This window comes from Pseudophryne corroboree, chromosome 2 (assembly GCF_028390025.1).
Source record: "Pseudophryne corroboree isolate aPseCor3 chromosome 2, aPseCor3.hap2, whole genome shotgun sequence".
NCBI classification, from domain to species: Eukaryota; Metazoa; Chordata; class Amphibia; order Anura; family Myobatrachidae; genus Pseudophryne; species Pseudophryne corroboree.
In genome coordinates, this window is record NC_086445.1 from 291,104,842 (window position 1) to 291,124,552 (window position 19,711).

Here is a 19,711-nt window from a genome sequence, read left to right on the forward strand (position 1 = left end):
CTTAATAGAGATACTTGTGGTTGAAGAAATGAATCAATATAAAAAGAAAGATTAGAGGTGAGAGTGTTAATGCCTGAAATAATGGGATGCCCAGGAGGTGCAGTGAGAGATTTGTGAATATTAGGAAGAAAGTAAAAGGTAGGAGTGGTGGGGAAGTGCGGGAACAGGAACCGTAATTCTTCCCTGGATATGACCCCCAGGCCAAGGCCATAATCCAATAGTGTTTTGAGTTCCTGTGTAAACTTCAGAAGGTCTTGAGCAAGAATACTGTAAAATTGTTTATTTCCTAATTGACTCAAGGATTCCTTCAGATAATATGACGTGTTCATGATAACTATGCCTCCGCCTTTATCTGCCTCTTTAATTGTTATTGATGTATCCTGTGTCAGTTCTTTAATGGCTCGTTTTTTCTGTCTAGTAAGATTAGAAGAAAATTTTGATAAAGGTCTAGAATTATTTTGTCCTACCAATTCTTTGAAGTCTTCCAATGTGATCTTATAAAATGATTCTATACAACTGCTCTTAGCCGAAATGGGAAAAAATTCCGACTTCCCTTTAAATTTAGAGTTCTCTTTTTTTTATATCATATAATTTTATCTCATTCCCACCTGAGTCTATTGGAACATGATTCTCCTCCCACAGTTCTTCCAGTGTTGTGAGCAAAGGATAGTCTGAACTGTCCAAAATAATAGGTAAAGAATCATCTCCCTTAAGTATTAGATTTTTCTTAGCAAAATACCTTTTACTACAAAGAGTGCGAATGTACCTATTAAGGTCAACATAAAGATCAAAAATGTTAGGTCTACTTGTTGGAGAAAATTTGAGTCCTTTCTCTAATAAAGAGATTTCTGATCTAGACAAAATTTTATCCGATAAATTAAAAACAGTAGGCTTAGATCTAGATTCAATGTTAATTAAAACCTCCTTGGATTTTTGTGTCCTACCTCCTCCTCCTCTACATCCTCTATACTTAAATCTCTGTTTCTTTTGGGGGTGGCTCGCTGTTCGGTGTCCATTGTCCACCTCACATTGGTTTTGGGGCGTGCTCCTAAAAAAGCACCCTTTTGTTCATAATTCTCAGTGGCTCTGGGAATGTATCTCTCACTGCCCTTTCCCGTCTCTAATCTAGTATTCCTATATCTTTTCATATTTGGTCTTATGGGTGAATCTATATCGCTATCTCGTGCATCCATCAATGGCTGAAATCTATTGTAATGTGTGAAGTCCCGTTGTTTGTGGGTGTATTGATCTCGTCCTTGTGTTTTATAGGTGCCCTGATAGGCATTCCGTTTGTATTGAAGGGTGTTTTCTATAGATCTCTGTTTCTGTCTATATGTACGAACTGAATAGTTCTCATAATCATACAAATCACGTTTGAACTTTTTTTGTTTTGTCTCCATGAGACTTTGTTCAAATTTTAGAAAAACTCTCATTCACAGCTCTATCTTTCCTCTCAAATGGTTCCTCATTTTTATATTTATCCATAGTTCTATTAAGTTCCTCTATTTCTTTTTCAATCAAGGATACCTTATCATCCCTGTACCTGATAATTAATTTCATTAGTTCCAGGGAACAGTTATCCAATAATTGGTCCCATTCCTTCTGATATTTAAGATTGTCATGAAAAATAGATGATTTAAAGAGTCAGAGACCTCTAGGAATCATTTTATTGTTACATATTGTTGTAAATTAACACTATCCAACCAATTTTTAGATTCAGTTTTGAGAAGATTTTCTAATCTATGGAAGTCTTTAGTCAAATCTGGTTTATCGGGTACAAATGATTTAGCATTAGAGTCCCCCAAATCAGACCAATAGGATTGTCTTCTATCATTACGTTCTTTAACGTTAGAAAAACAGCTCATGGCTGCAGCACTTACAGACCGAACAATATGAAGAAATAGAGAATATGTAAGTGCGCAGTCAGCAGCAGCTGGTAAGGGGATGGTCAGTTCCCCAATAAACTAAAGAAGAAAAAACACAGGATACCAGCGCTGGCTGTACAAATTATAAAAAGATGGTTTGCTGAATATAAAATACAATTTATTAGACCATTAAAAAACAGGAATCGATTCCTATTATCTGATAGATAACACTTGTAATCATAATCTCTCCCTGGAGAGATGTATTAAAAGTCCACTCTTCTCTGAGACATGTGTTGTAAAGGCTAGGACAATCTCCAGATAGCACTCACTGTAGCAGAAATAGTTACCAGTTCCACATTAGACGTATATGATGGCATCAGCTTTAGGAAAAGTCCATTGCTAGCTGCAGATGTGGATCTGTCTTTTTTTGTGGTAATTTCCCAGTGATAGGAACAGTGTCCAATTGTAGCCCAAAGTGTCAGAGTCCCGGTATGATATTAGAGAGTGGTGTCCAAGTCGGTGAATAGGCTCAACGCGTTTTGCTGGCAACAGAGTGATCCAGCTTCCTCAGGAGCATAAATTCAGTGTATATTAGGTATCTATTTATACCCTACTTAATAGATTGATATCCTGCACCTGTTCAGTGCTTAATTAAAAACACAGCAAACCGTCTAAAAATATACATTTAAGAACATAGTTAATATCATAACATTCTACTCTTTCCATCAAGGTTAATCTCACCCTAAAACGAGTATTAATACTATGAATAAACATAAAACTAAATTCAAGTAAAGCCGGTCACGTGACACTATGTAGCTCGTGATCCGGATAGACTGCAATCCCATTGGTCCGACTGAAGCATGTGATCCCGGTCACGTGATCGGAGATTCTGTTATTCCCTTCTTGGGAAGTACTAGATGCTGTTTCTAGAGTTTAGAGGGATGTTCTTAGCACACGTGACTCGATTACTAAATCACGTCACCACAATCCCATTGGTCCTTTTTAGCCACATGACGGGAGTCACGTGATACGGACATAAATCCCCTTCATATAGAGTACTGGACATTCTTTATATACCTATGTATTCCCTACATGTCACCCAAATCCCCCGATCACGTGACCGCAATCCCTAAAATAGATGCATTGTATGTAATATATTGAAACTAATTTATACCATAACTAAAATCATTCCCATAGTCCCCTACATTCGATCATCAATATTTGTGTCAGTTGACGCTTTCTTTTTGGCAAATGATTGATCTAGCCAAAATCCTCATACATACAGGTATGCTTATAGATGTGAAGAGAGGTTTATCGCAACAGTATGGGGAAAAGACATATATACACACATACACAGATGTACACAGCATATCTATGTGCCCATATATATATGTGCATATGTGTCTCCACCGAAAGTGCTGTCTCTATAGAGACCTGCATGTATACATAAATCATATAAACACATAAACTCATTTGAAAATACCAGCATGTATATAGTTTTCAGTCAGTGAGTATACAATTCTCAGAGAGCACATACTTTCCAGATGTCATATATATATATATATAAACATATACACATACATACATATATATATAAAGAGAACGATATTTTATAAATATCGACCCCAATCTATCAGTTATAATAAATATATGTATACATAGGACTACATTTCTTATAATAATGATCATCTCAATAATATAATTTAATCCAATTTATTTGTCAAAAGAATTATTATATAGATCAGACTACACTTTTACCTTTTTTAGTATACTTAGGCAACCTTTATATTTTAATACTACATCCAGAAGAGATATATGAACTCCAATTATTGAAACCAGAACAAGAGCATACATCTCTAATTAGAGAACCGAATTTAATTCAATTGCTTCATTAAGTCCATCTGGATGTAAAGAATTAAAATTCAACATCCAGAAGACTTGTCTCCGACAGAGCTTATTGAACCTATCACCTCCTCTATCTGTGGGGGCAATATATTCAAGACAGGTTATTGAGAGACAAGCAGGATTGTTGTTGTGTTCAAAAAATAGTGTCGTTATACACTATGGGCCATATATTTGCGTATTATGTTCCGTCGATGTTCCATGAATCGTGTATGCAACGATCTTGTGGTTCGTCCTACGTAATTCAAACCATACCCACATGTCAACACATATATCACGAATTTGGAGTCACAGTTTAGAAAAGATTTCAAATAATATTTTTCATTAGAAAATGGGATTGAAATAAAGGTAGTCTTACGTTCCATATGGTGACACATAGTGCATCTACTCTTTCCACATTTATGGAAGCCTAAAGGTTTCTTTTTATATTGATTAATTTCTTCAACCACAAGTATCTCTATTAAGATCACACTTAAGAGACACTAAAGATTTTTTGAATAAAATACAGAACAGAGAAGGAAATATATGCGTTCCTGACACTGGATGTACAAGCACTCTATACTAATATCCCCCACATCATGGGTTCACAAGTTATTTCCAAATTATTTAATAGGACACAAACTTTGGATAAACAACACCAAGACTTTCTTATACAATGCATCATGTTTATTCTTTTACACAATTATTTTATTTTCAATAACCAATATTATTTACAGCTCATAGGTACTGCCATGGGGACAAGGTTCGCTACCAGTTATGCCATTTTGCATGTACAGTATGGCACAAATGCTGGAAAGCTTTGTTTTTTACACAGAAAGATTGTAATGAGCTATATAGTAGTCAAACATTCCCTTCCCAACTGTAAATCTGTCAGCTCATACATTTTAACCCACCTCCAAGAGGCCTATTTGCACACTCCCTGCAGGCCCCCTTCTCTCTACAGCACAGTAGACTTTGTTCATGCACAGGTATCAGGAAACATGGCGCCGGCCATGTTCTCGGTGATTAATCTCTATTGCACATATGCAGGTCTCCGGAAACATGATGCTTGCCATGTTCCCGGTGACAAATCTCTACTGCACATGTGCGAATCACCAGACAAAGTAGGCGCTGCACCAGTTTCCAAGTAAATCTGCTGCAGCAGTAATGCCAATGCGGTCCTATGGACAGGTAAGTAGTTGAACATAGGTTCAGTGTGTGCATTGTGAGCCCCCCATGATAAAGGTAAAAATGTGTTTCTTTTTTTTTTTTTTTTTTTTTTGCAATGCTCCCAACTCTGCATGACTTGTCCAGTGGAGAAAATAGTGAGATCAAGGCCTCAACTCAAGAGATTACTGAAAATAATAATGTGTTAAATGAGCAAACACTTATCCTATTCATTATTATATATTTGCAGTTAATTATTAGTTATGAAATAAAATAAAAATTGTTAGTAACCAGTTAACCTTCCAGTATATTTTTGTAGTGTGGGAGGAAACATGAGCACCTGGAGTAAACCCACGCAAATAAAAAATATGGAATATAATAACTCCACATAGGGCAGTGGTGGGAATGTAAACCCATACTTCAGTGCTGCGAGACAGTAATGATAATCATTATACCATCCGTGCTGTCCATATACTGTATATCTGCCCAGTGAACACTGCATACTACAATGTACTATTTTTTGCAATGTCATTGTTAACAGGTCTGGAATACTCATTAGGTAGTGTTAATAGGCACAAAGAGCACAGTGGGTGTTAGGAGGCATACAAGCCACTCATTGGTGACCATATAAATTGAGTGCATTTATTTTATTAAATAAAACCTCACTTATGAGCAGGCAGTGCCTGGAGACCAGGTTAGAGGTGGTCTGCAAATACTGATTGTGTCCCAGGGCAGAGCCTAATGGAATAATGACAGTGTGATGATGCACTAATGGCAGTGCAGCAGGGCCTGATATTCCTGCTGCAATGTGTCCAATCACTCAGGTTGTGATTGGAGGGAATTATTTCTTTAATTGTAAGCAAGCTGTTCCTAAAGCTTCACAAATTTTCAAATGTGGGGTTTACAATTTTTTTAGTACTGCACATTGTAATATCCCTTTTGCACTCTGCTAAATGACCTTTGATTTGCATGAAATGATGCTGCAACATCACTCATATCTCCAGATAATATTGTTATTTTTTTTTAATTATTATTATTATTATTATTATTATTATTATTATACACATTCTTTGAAACTGATCGTATTTTATATTCTGATTCAAACCCTGTTCTTTCCTATGTAATCTCAATTTAGTTATTGTTGTAAGACAATTATTCTCAAGACATCTGCTATATAAATATCTAGCTATTAGTGTCTACAGACCTTTAATAGTGTGTTCCATAGTACTTTCAAGTTATAGATTTTTTTTTTAAATAATATATATTTTGCTATTTTAAGCCTTATAAAATTCTCCACATACAGTAGTATGGGTCAGCTGTTTGGGTGTGTTTTATTTCTTCATTCTGTCTGGAAACATTTTCACAATAGCATTTATATTTAAACATTTTAATGCTGCTGAATTAAAGCTGTTTCCTGTTTTTATACAGCAAACCCACAATGGTGACAGAAGAATATGCTTCTTTCTTCTAAACTTGAACTAAAGTCCTTAAATCAATAGTTTCTAAATTACATTCACCTTTCTACAACTTTTTTGCAGAGTTTTTGCTTTTGTATGTCTATACTCTCAAGAAGATGAATGTGACTTAGGTGAATGTTGGGATTGTATTTTCCATTAGTTAAAGCTGAATACATATTTGCAAACTACATTTTGGAACATAGGGGCAGATGTATTAAGCCTTGAGAAGTGATAAAGCAGGGATAAGTGGCAGGTGATAATGTACCAGCCAATTATTACAGGTTTGAAAAATGAAAGAAGCTGATTGGCTGGTGAGTTATCCCCTTCCACTTATCACTTCTTTATCACTGCTGTATCACTTCTCCAGCCTTAATACATCTGCCTCATAGTTTGTAATGCATCCAGCACAGGTGAGGTTGAGTAAAACTTGTGTACTAGCATGCAACTGAATGTGAAAACCCTGAGACTCCCAGTTTCAGAGCTCTTTATGCAGTAACACCAGCAGTGGCTCTAGACAAACCACTATTGGCAGTAGTAGTGTCTGATATTCACATTACACTACACAGGTGTGTCCGTTATTCACATTACAACGCACAGTACTGTCCATTAGTCACATTACAATGCACAGTTGTATCCGTATTCACATTACTCCACACAGTAATGCCCCTTATACACATTACTTCACAGAATAGAGACCTTTATTCATGTTAGGCCACACAGTAGAGCCCCTTATACAAATTAATCCACAGTAGAGCCCCTTATACATGTTACTCCACAAGAGACCCGTATACACATTATGCCAGGTAAAGCCCCTTATACACATTATGTCAGGTAGAGCCATTTATACAAATTATACCAGGTAGAGACAACTTACCTATTATGCCAGGTAGAGCCCCTTATACACATAATGTCAGGTAGTGACCCTTTTATACATTATACAAGGTAGAGATGCTTATACACATTACTCCACAGTAGAGCCCCTATTGCACATTCACCCTTTTCATCATTATTCCTCCCTCTCTCCCCCACCACAGGTTGTAGTGGGGGTGGTGGTGTCTGTATGTGAGTCTGTGATCCTTACTTGTCCCATATACTCAGCAGCACTAGTCAACATGCAGCTCCTGGCTTCTGTAGCTTACAGCTCCTGTGCCTACCTCCTGTGCCTGCTGCTGGCTCCTGTGCTCACCACAGTCTCCATTACCACCCGCTGGCTCCTGTACCATCCATTGGCTCCTGTACCCAGAAACCCATTTCACACACTACAGGAGAGGAGGAAGTGGGGGTGGAGCACATGGGGAGATATTATGTCTGCCCAGCGCTGCCTACTACAAATATGAACAGTGCGGTCAAACACATTGGCAGGCAGTTGGTGGGATTGTGGTGAGGGTACCCAAATGGCAAATGTGCAGTGAGCAAGACACCATCTGCACCACCACATTTACGGACCTAGTGGGTGCAATAATTTGTATCCTGGATGAGGCTAGCTACAACAGTTGTGAATTTTCCTTAAGGAGTGTATTAACCAAACAAAATATAATTTAATTATGTAACATAACATTGATGGGCCTATATTTGTACTATACAATATTTAATTGAAGTAAATAACTTAAACTGCTAAATATAACTCTAATACAACTTAGTGCTGACATTGATGGCATCATTTATTGAGTGAAAAAATATCAACACTAACCAAAAAAATAGAGATGAGCGGGATCTGATACCTGAGATCTGAACCCTACCAAGTCTCCCTACCCAAGTCTGGATCCGAGTCAGGCTCGGGTTTTCCCGCCTGACTCTGAAACCAGAACGAGGCAAAACCTCATCATCCCGCTGTCGGATTCTCACAGGATTTTGATTCCATATAAGGAGCCGCGCATCATGGTCATTTTCACTCCAGTCTCGGAGAGTGTAGTGAGAGGACGTTTCTCCGTTCTCAGTGTCTGTGTGGGCGGGAAAGTAGGGTAGCGATTCTAGTGCTGTCTTGTGCTGCTCAGTCCAGTGAATTCAGTGTCTTATGCTGCATCAGTCCAGCCAGTCACAGTGTTGGTGTCCTCTGCTGCTATATGTCCCCAGTGCTGCTGGCTCCTGTATAAGTCCCTTGCAGTTTTGCTGTGTTGTCTTGCTTCAGACTAGGGGTAGTGTCTCTCTTGTGCAGCATCAGTCTAGTGCCCAGTCTCAGTAGTGGTGTCCTCTGCTGTCATATATCCAGTGTTACTGGTGTATAATACCTGTGATATTGCCGTATAATTCCCATGATATTGCCATGTAATTCTCGGAATACTGGCGTATAATTCCTGTGATATTGCCATATAATTCCAGAGATATTGGCATATAATTCCAGTGATACTGGTATATAATTCCTGTGATATTGCCATATAATTCTCGGAATACTGGGGTATAATTCCTGTGATATTGCCGTATAATTCCCGTGATATTGCCATATAATTCCTGTGATATTGCCGTATAATTCCCATGATAGTGCCATATAATTCCCGTGATACTGGCGTATAATTCCTTGATATTGATGTATAATTCTCGGAATACTGGCGTATAATTCCTGTGATATTGCTGTATAATTCCTGGGATATTGGCATATAATTTCTGCGATACTGGTGGATAATTCCTGTGATATTGCTGTATAATTCTTGGAATACTGTTGTAAAATTCCTGTGATATTGCCATATAATTCCTGTGATAGTGCCATATAATTCCTGTGATACAGCCATATAATTCCTGTGATACTGGGGTATAATTCATGTGATATTGCCATATAATTCTCGGAATACTGGCATATAATTCCTGTGATATTGCCATATAATTCCTGTAATATTGCCATTTAATTCCTGTGATACAGCTGTGTAATTCTCAGAATACTTGTGTATAATTCCTGTGATATTGCCGTATAATCCCTGTGATATTGCCATATAATTCCAATGATATTGCCATATAATTCCAGTAATCCTGCTATATAATTCCAGTGATCTTGCCGTATAATTCCATATAAATCCATATAATTCTGTATAAATCCAGTCCAGTGGTACTGCCATATAAAATCAGTGGTGCTGTCCTGTGCTATATATTATTTACTCCAAATAAAGGGGTTATTAATATTTAATCCAAATAATTTTTACAGGATTTGCCCTGTGAAGTGTAGGGGTACGCTCTCCTGTGCCACATAGTGTGTTATATAACTCCAGAAAAATAATGGAGAACAAAATTTGGAGGATATAATAGGGAAAGATCAAGAACCACTTCCTCCTGGTCCTGTAGCTGCTGCCACTAGTCATGACATAGACGATGAAGTGCCATCAATGTCATCTGCCAAGGCCGATGCCCAATGTGATAGTAGAGGGCATGTAAAATCCAAAAAGCCTAAATTAAGTAAAAAGACTCAAAAAAAGAAATTTTAATGGTCTGAGGAGAAACGTAAACTTGACAATATGCCATTTACGACACCGAATGGCAAGGAACGGCTAAGGCCCTGGCCTATGTTCAGGACTAGTGGTTCAGCTTCACATGACAATGGAAGCCTTCATCCTCCTGCTAGAAAAATGTAAATAGTTAAGATGGCAAAAGCACAGCAAAACATTGTGCGTTCTAAGATGGTATCACAAAACTCCAAGGAGAGTCCAAGTGTGTCAGCGGTTGCGATGCCTGACCTTCCCAACACTGGATGGGAAGAAGTGGCTCCATACACCATTTGCACACCCCCTGCAAGTGCTGGAAGGAGCACCCACAGTCCAGTTCCTGATATTCAAATTGAAGATGTCACTGTTGAAGTACAACAGGATGAGGATATAGGTGTTGCTGGCGCTGATGAGGAAGTTGACGATGAGGATTCTGATGTTGATATGGTTTGTCTTAGTCAGACACCAGGGTAGACACCTGTTGTCCGTGGGATGAAGAAGCCCTTTGTGATGCCTGGGCAAAAATACAAAAAAGCCACCTCTTCGGTGAGCAATTAATTCTCCACAAATCCGGACAATAGGTGTCAAGCTGTGTGTTGCCTGTGTCAAACTGTAATAAGTATGGGTAAGGACGTTAACCACCTAGGAACATCCTCCCTTATATGTCACCTGCTGCGCATACATCATAAGTCAGTGTCAAGTTGTGAAACTTTGGGTAAGAGCGTAAACAGTCCACTGACACCTAAATCCCTTCTTCTTCTTGTACCCAAGCTGCTGCAAGCCACACCACCACATCCCTCAATGTCAACTTCTGCCATGAATGTCAGTAGTCCTGCAGGCCATGTCAGTGGCAAGACTGACGAGTCCTCTCCTAACCGAGATTCCTCGGGAGGATCCTTGAGTGGTATGCCTACTGCTGCTGTTGCCACCGCTGCTGTTGTTGCTGGTGGGAATTGATCGTCATCCCAGAGGGGAAGTCAGAAGACCACTTGTACTACTTCAACTATGCAATTGACTGTCCAACAGTCCTTTTACAGGAAGATGAAATATCACAGCAGTCATACTGTTGCAAAGTGGATAACTGAGGCCTTGACACTGGTGTTAGATGTGCGTCTGGTATCAGCCATTAGTGCAGTGGGATTTAGACAATAGATGGAGGTATTTTGTCCCAGGTACCAAATTCCTTCTAGATTCCACTTCATTAGGTAGGTGATACTGAGAATGTACAGAGACATCAGAAAAAGTGTCGCCAGTGTCCTAAAAAATGCGGTTGTATCCATTGTCCACTTAACAGGGCAGACTAAGGACTATATGACTGTGACAGTCCACTGGGTAGATGTATTGCACTACAGAAGCAACAACAGCAGCAGCGGCACCACTAGCAACATCTCCCAAATCCAAACTCATTTCTACGCAGGCTATGTTGTGTATCACCACTTTCCATAAGAGGTATACTGCTGACAACCTCTTACGGAAGCTGAGGAACATCATCACACTTTGGCTTACCCCACTTAGACTCTCCTGGGGATTTGTGATATCGGACAATGCCACCAATATTGTGCATGCATTACAACTTGACAAATTCCAGCACATTCCATGTTTTGCACATACAATTTATTTGGTGGTGCAGAATTTTTTGAAAAATTACAGGGGTGTACAGGAGATGCTGTCGGTGGCTTGAAAAATTGGGGGCCACTTTCGACATTCTGCCACTGCGTACCAAAAACTGGAGCACCAGCAAAGAGGTGCTAGCGAGGTTGAATTCAACACTCTATATGCTTCAGGGGATGGAGGATCAACAAAAGGCCATTAAAGCCTATACATCCACCTACAATATAGGCAAAGGAGGGGGAATGCACCTGACTCAAGCGCAGTGGAGAATGATTTCAATCTTGTGCAAAGTTCTCCAACCATTTGAACTTGCCACACATGAAGTCAGTTCAGACACTGACAGCTTGAGTCAGGTCATTCCCTTCATCAGGCTTTTGCAGAAGCAGCTGGAGAAATTAAAGGAGGAGCTAAGATGGAGCGATTCTGCAAAGTATGTTGGACTTGTGGATGGAGCCCTTTATTCGCTTGGCCAGAATTCAAGGGTGGTGAATCTGTTAAAATCAGAGCACTACATTTTGGCAACTGTGCTTAATCCAAGGTTTAAAGCCTATGTTGTACCTCTCTTTTTGGCAGACACAAGTGTGCAGAGGTGCAAAGACCTGCTGGTGAGTAAATAGTCAACTCAAGCGGAATGTGACCATTCAACAGCACCTCCTTCAATTTCTCCCACCACTGGGGCTGCAAGGTAAAGGATAAGATTTCCTAGCCCATCCGCTGGTGGTGATGCAGGGCAGTCAGGAGCAAAAGCTGACATCTGGTCCAGACTGAAGGACCTGCCAATGATTACTGTCATGTCTACTGTCATTTCATATGATTCAGTCGCCATTGAAAGAATGGTGGAGGATTATATGAGTTACAGCATCCAAGTAGGCATGTCTCTATGTATACTGGCAGGAAAAAGAGGCAATTTGGATGCCCTTGCACAAACTGGCTTTTATTTTACCTAAGTTGTCCCCTCCAGTGTGTACTCCGAAAGAGTGTTTAGTGCATCCGGTAACCTTGTCAGTGATCGGCGTAGGAGGTTACTTCCACAAAATTAATTATCAATTCCTCCAGGAAGACCTTGACCAGCAATTGTCTCTGGAAAGTACACAGGGACCTGTGATGGTGGATTCCAGTGGGGACGAATTAATGCTCTGTGAGGAGGGGGTTGTACACAGTGAAAGGGGTGAGGAATATGAGGATGAGGTCGTCATCTTGCCTCTGTAGAGCCAGCTTGTGCAAGAAGAGATAGATTGCTTCTCTTTTGGTGGGGGCCCAAACAAACCAATCATTTCAGGCCAGTTGTGTGGCAGACTCTGTCTCTGAAATGATTGGTATGTTAAAGTGTGCATGTCCTGTTTATACAACATAAGGGTGGATGGGAGGGCCCAAGGACAATTCTATCTTGCACTTCTTTTTCTTCTTTGCATTATGTGCTGTTTGGGGACTTTTTTTTTAAACGCCTTCCTGTCTGACACTTCCGTATGTGTCCAGTGGTACTGCCATATAATTCCAGTGGTACTGCTGTATATGTCCAGTGGTACTGCCATATATTTCCAGTGATATTGCCATATAATTCCAGTGATATTGCTTTATAATTCCAGTGGGAATTGTTTCTGTCGCTTGGCTTAGTCATACAGCTACCTTATTGCACCTCTTCTACATCTTTGCATGAGGTGCTGTTTGGGTCCTTTTTTTAACATCTGCCCTCCTGTTTGCCACTGCAGTGCCACTCCTAGATGGGCCAATTGTTAGTGTTGCTTGGCTTAGTCATACAGCCACCTCAGTGCACCTCTTCTACATCTTTGCATGAGGTGCTTTTTGGGGCCTTTTTTATATCTGCCCTCCTGTCTGCCACTGCAGTGCCACTCTTAGATGGGCCAATTGTTTGTGTCACTTGGCTTAGACATACAGCTACCTCATTGCACCTCTTCTACATCTTTGCATGAGGTGTTGTTTGGGGCCTAGTATTTGAAAAGTGCCATCCTGTCTGACACTGCAGTGCCACTCCTAGATGGGCCAGGTGTTTGTGTTACACACTTGTGTCACTTGGCTTAGTCATACAGCAGCCTCGGTGCACCTCTTTTTCTTCTTTGCATCATGTGCTGTTTGGGGCTTGTTTTTAAACCTGCCCTCCTGTGTGACACTGCAGTGCCACTCCTAGATGGGCCAATTGTTAGTGTTGCTCGGCTTAGTCATACAGCTACCTCAGTGCACCTCTTCTACATCTTTGCATGAGGTGCTTTTTGGGGCCTTTTTTATATCTGCCCTCCTGTCTGCCACTGCAGTGCCACTCTTAGATGGGCCAATTGTTTGTGTCACTTGGCTTAGACATACAGCTGCCTCATTGCACCTCTTCTACATCTTTGCATGAGGTGTTGTTTGGGGCCTAGTTTTTGAAAAGTGCCATCCTGTCTGACACTGCAGTGCCACTCCTAGATGGGCCAGGTGTTTGTGTCACACACTTGTGTCACTTGGCTTAGTCATACAGCAGCCTTGGAGCAACATTTTGGCTTGAAAACAATATTGTGATGTGTGAGGTGTTCAGAATAGACTGGAAATTAGTGGAAATGAATGTTATTATGGTTAATACCACAGGATAAAAATTACCCCCCAAATTCTGTGATTTTAGCTGTTTTTATGTGGTTGTTTTTTTCAGAAATCATCCAGATTCAAAACCAAAACACGACAGGGTGGTTTTGGAAAAACCAAGCCAAAACCAAAACATGAAAGTGGAATTAGAACCAAAACCAAAACACAAAACACAAAAAGTGCCAGCCACACATCTCTATTTAAAAATTAAATTTTTTGGCACTTGTTTATCTGGAGGGACATTGGGGTATATTTACTAAGGTCCCGATTTTGACTGAGATGATGTTTTTTCTTCGAAGTGTCATCTCGTGAATTTACTAAACTCAAATCACGGCAGTGAAGAGTGCATTCCTATTTTTATTACGGCTGTGTAGTAAAAGTACGAATAAATACACCCTCGGTCAAACGCGGCTGATTAGATATAGAACTCGGTCATTTACTAAGCATTCGTATTTGTATTTTCTACCGTGGAAATGGATTTGCGGTCGTAATATTTTACTATTCGTACAAAAAGCCTAAAAAAAAAGTAGACCTGCTTTTGAGAAGCGTGTTTACATGTGTTGTCAATTATACACTACTCACACCTGTCGTTTTAGACCTTTAAAAGGGGCCCCAACACATTTCTCAACACTCTCAATCTGAAATGGCTGCTACTGTGTGTCGTACTGCTGTATTGTTTGCTGTGGGATACCTGACACTGCTCCATGAGGCTAAAATAAACCCAGGTCAGGAAAATCAACAGGGTCAGCAGGTTGTACATGTTCCGCGTAGGCTGGGCATGCCTTTATTTTTTAGTGGCCGTTTAAACTAAAACAAATTTGCTGATGACCATGTTATACAGATGCTCAGACTAAATGTTATAAGTAATTTCACTCTGTATGATCTGGTCAAACTGACCCTAGACCCTTAGACAGCACGCTCTCGCCCTGTCTCAGGCCTGCACAAACTCCTTCCTGTGTTGCACTTTATGGCTACTGGCAGCTTCCAGCCTGTGAGTTTCAAAGTAATGAGTATTTCACAGGCCACCTTCTAGAAATATGTAATTCAGGTGATTGAAAACATACATACACGTCTACGTATAAGTGTTGCTTCTGTAATGTAATTTTACTCAATTTGGACTTGCTTACAGGTCATGACACTCACCTTTATTTTTTGATGGGCCACTCAGGTTTTGGATGTCTTGGCTGGCTACATAGATGCGTCTCTCAGCTTCCCTAACCAGGAGTCGCAGTGGCCTGCAGTCAGGGTAGCTTTATGTGATCTTGCGGCCATGGCCAATGTGCTGGGTGTCATGGATTAGACATACGGTGAGCTGAGGACACCTAGGGGCAGGCAATATATTTAAACCAATACTCATCTGGCCCTAGACACTAATGTGTTTTTTTTTTTGGAAGCTAATTAAGCAATACACATATTTGGTGTTAACAATTTATTTTTAACAACATACCAATTTAGGCATAACAGAGAATTTAAATAATTAAATGGCCACCATATTCTGGCCAGTCAATATTATTTTTTACGTTTTTGTGTGCTGGGTGCAGAGGATTGTGGTGGCTCGTGGGTGCGGCTTCGACTTGAACGTCGAACTGGGGATTGAACTGGGGTTTGGCTTGGGGTTGTTGTCCCTGAGCTCGAGGTCACATGGTGTGGGCCCAACACACTTAGATTTTGGCTTAGAATGTTCAAACTTGCCGTTAGCTGTGTATAAGCGGCAGTGTTGTTTCCAATCATTCGAGACAGATTGTCATTGATTAATTGGTTATGCTGGATCATCTGGATTAGTGTTTGCTGCTGCCGCTGTTGATCATCCAAGATGCGCTGAAGGTTAGCCTGCATTTGGGTGTTGTCTGCCCTCATCTGCTCCATAGTGTTCGCAATTAGGCCCACCTGCACTATGAGTCTGCCTGAGTTGCGACTCACTCTTGGCAAATGATGCGGCAGACTTGACAGGTATTGTGTTTGGGTGGTGAGGCACGCGTAGTGTTGTGCCTGTTGTGAGGCCCAACCTGACCAAAACTCTTGGTCCATTTGTGTTGGGCCTGGTGTTGTGCTCATTTGGGGGCTTTGGGATGTTTGAGGTGGTTGGGGTATGTCCTGAGGCATGTTTGCCTGTGTTGGATCGATGGGCTGCAGGTGGAGTGTAAAAGTCTCCTGGGCACGGTCCTGCTGGACATCGTCGCTCATGATGGCTGGGTCTGTATGGGGTTGAACACAGGCAATATTTAGTACATATGTCGCATTGGTCTTACGATAGTTTTTCATCAACATGCATTACTTCATAATATTAATGTAATAGCTAAATAGATTATTGAATAAACTTAACTATGTTGGTCACCTTTTAGTTAAATGATGTGGCTCCAAACGTATACTATTCAGTTGTTAAAATTTTTTGGAAATTGGAGGATTCAGAGTCATAATTACTGTTTACACTCCATGTACTCTAACAAAATCAAAGTACTACATTTTCTTTCGGATTATGAAGCTTCCTTTGGGCCAACACACAAAAATCAAAAAATGTGTGGAACAATACAATCATACATTGGTCAAGGCAGTCAGTGGTCTGGCGAAAATGTTTACTAATATAGTGGTATAAAATGTACACATTAACAATGTTATTTACTTTTTTTAAGGTGCCCTATGTTTAGAAGTGGATTTTTTGCCCATGTCACTGTTTTTTATTTATTTATCAGTGTTTTTTTTATTTTATTTAGGTTGCAAAAAAACATTTGCGTAAATGTGTTGATATGGGCATCCTCAAATTTGACCATTAACATCCTAAAATTACGTTAACAGCATCTGCTTGCAGTTGTTTATTATTGCAAGTATGAGTGGTCATTTTGAGTTTTGATTTTACAGTACTAACAGTGGTGCAGATGTATAAATCTTGAGAAGGCATAAGGAAGTGAGAAACCAGTGATATGTGCAAGGTGGTAAAGGCACAAGGCAAGCAGCTCCAAAATGTACCTTCACATTTTTTTTAAATTTTGTACTGCTGCCTTTATCATCTTGCACATAACAGTGTTTTTACACTTCCTTATGCCTTCTCCTGGTTATTAAATCTACTCCACTGTTTTCTAAGTTTTTTTTTTCTATAAAAAAAAATTACTCACCAGACTGTGGGGATTGTGGATCCTCACTTTGGGGGCTGGCCAAAAGAGCGAGTGGTGGCACGGCAGACACTACAGAGATGCGCCTTTGGGGTGGTGATGCTGGTGCAGGAGCAGGAGTATGAACACGGGGCCTCTTGGGTGGCCTTGTAGCCACAGTAACTCTGCCCTGTGATGGGCGCCTTAGTGGAGGCGGAACATACGAAGAACCTGTGTGATAATATCTTCATTATCATTTTGTTTTTATATGTGTTTGCAGAATATGTGGTTACAGTTAAATCTTACCTGCATTCCCACCATCATCAGCTCTAGGCAGTGTTGGCTGTGGCCTGGCTGTGCTGCTTCTCTGGCGTACTGTAGAAAGAAGAAGTATGTCGATATGAACATACTCTTTGGTTGTTAAGTTTATGCGAAATTCTTTTTGGGATGAAAACATATGTGGTAGCTGCTGTGACTTAAACTAAGCGATGCTTAGCCTTGAATGCATGACTACATTGGCTGTGTATACTTTCAATGCAAAACAAAATAACCATACAATACATACACAAATGCAAATAATGGGCAATATTATACTACTTAAAACACATACGTCGTAGCTTTACACAGCCACAATATTGCATGCTCAGTTACCAATTTTTAACGCCTAAAAAAAATGCAGTAGCCACAAATATCTGCACTAAAATTAAAACAACAAACCTACAAATGCATGCAAATACACATAATCAACACAAATGAAAACCCAGAACAACACAAAATAAGCATACATCCATGGAAAATGGAAATATTCAAAAACATATGCATAAAACAGAGTCATCACACTTCATTAATAAACTCCAAATAACATTTACTTGGAAAAGCAGACAGCAGAAAATGGCCAACACAACCAGAAACATTGACAATACATAATGGCTAAAAAACCATAATTAAGAGTCACACTACACCAGCCCGGCCCAACCTGTGTCTCTCCAGATGTAGTGAAACTACACATCCCAGCATGCCCACCAACACATTTGTCATTCACTAAGTTCAAAACTGTGGTAAGGCATGATGGGACTTGTAGTTTGACAACAGCTGGAGAGCCACAGGGTGGCCAGGCCTGCACTACATCACCAACACATTAGAAATAAAAAAGAAATTACAAACACAATTAGCGTAAATAATTTTCACACAACTAAGGACAAAGCACAGATGTATCAAATAAAGGCAGAAATATTAAAAACTCACCATCCTGCCTTGGGCGGTCCGAATCACGGACATGAGTGGCAGAAACCACCTCAGGCGGAATCAGCGTACGCATAGGCTCCTCCCAATCTTTATAAGACGCTCGGAAGGGGTGTCCACCCACGGTTTGACAGGCAGATTTTGCCTCCTTCACCATCTTCGCCTTCACACAGCGCTTGATGTCGTAGAAGCGTTTACGACAGGTGTCCTCGGTCCGCCTCACCACACCCTCACTGTTCACAGCAGCAACAACCTTCCCCCACAGAACAGTCTTCCTGCGGGTCGACACCTTTGCTGCATCAGACCCAAACAACTGGCGATGATGCCTCATCAGCTCCCGTACCAGAGCCATATTTTCAGCGTAACTGAACTTTACATTGCGGCCCATCTTTGTAGTGGTGCGTGGCTGCGGAGCCACAACACCATCACTATCACTATTAGTGGAAGCCGCAGCCGCAACCTCCCCCTCCTCCTCACTAACCTCCTCCCTCTCACTCACCCCCAGCACCTCACTAACCTCCTCCCTCTCACTCACCTCCTCCACCTCACTCACCTCCTCCACCTCACTCACCTCCTCCACCTCACTCACTTCCTCCACCACACTCACCTCTGACTGGGACATAATCAGAACAAACCACAAATAACACAGAGAAAATAAAACAAATAACACACTCCTCCACTACCACTACACACCACACCCACACACTCACTCACTCACTCACAAACAATGACAATAGACGTAACTAAAAAAAAAGACAATAAAATAGACAGACTTTTAAATAACTACACAACTAGTATGACAAGACTACTTACACACACAGTACAGCACTCAACAATCACAAAACTCCGCCTCAAATCCTCCACAAACTCCACAAAACTCTCCAACTCCTAACACACCTTCCTCTCTCCTCTCCACTAGCTAAACCCACGAGGTGCTGCCGGTTTGGGGCGTTTTTATAGTAATGTGCACATACACTCCTCCATCACGAATCTAACCAATCACGGCTGAGTGACAAAAACGAAACTTAGGAAAAAAACGCGCCAGTGAACGGACAAACACTGCTGTAACCGAAATGTGACGCATTCGTAACAAAATCCACAGAACACGGCCGACAAACCTCAAAATCGGCCGCATTATACCTTACAAAACCACGAATGACATCGACATCGTAAAACACGAAAAATACAAATACGACAGCTTAGTAAATGAGGCGTAACAAATTCAAAAAGTTGCACAAATACACTTTCGATGTCATTCGTGATGATTCTCACTCCAAATCGGTACTAATACGAATCTTAGTAAATATACCCCATTGTTCTTGACTACAGGGTGTAGTGAGGATTGGGGAACTAGCACTTACTAAGTTAACTTCTTTTCTAGTATATAAACTCCTTAACTCCAACTCCTTCATCAGTTTAAA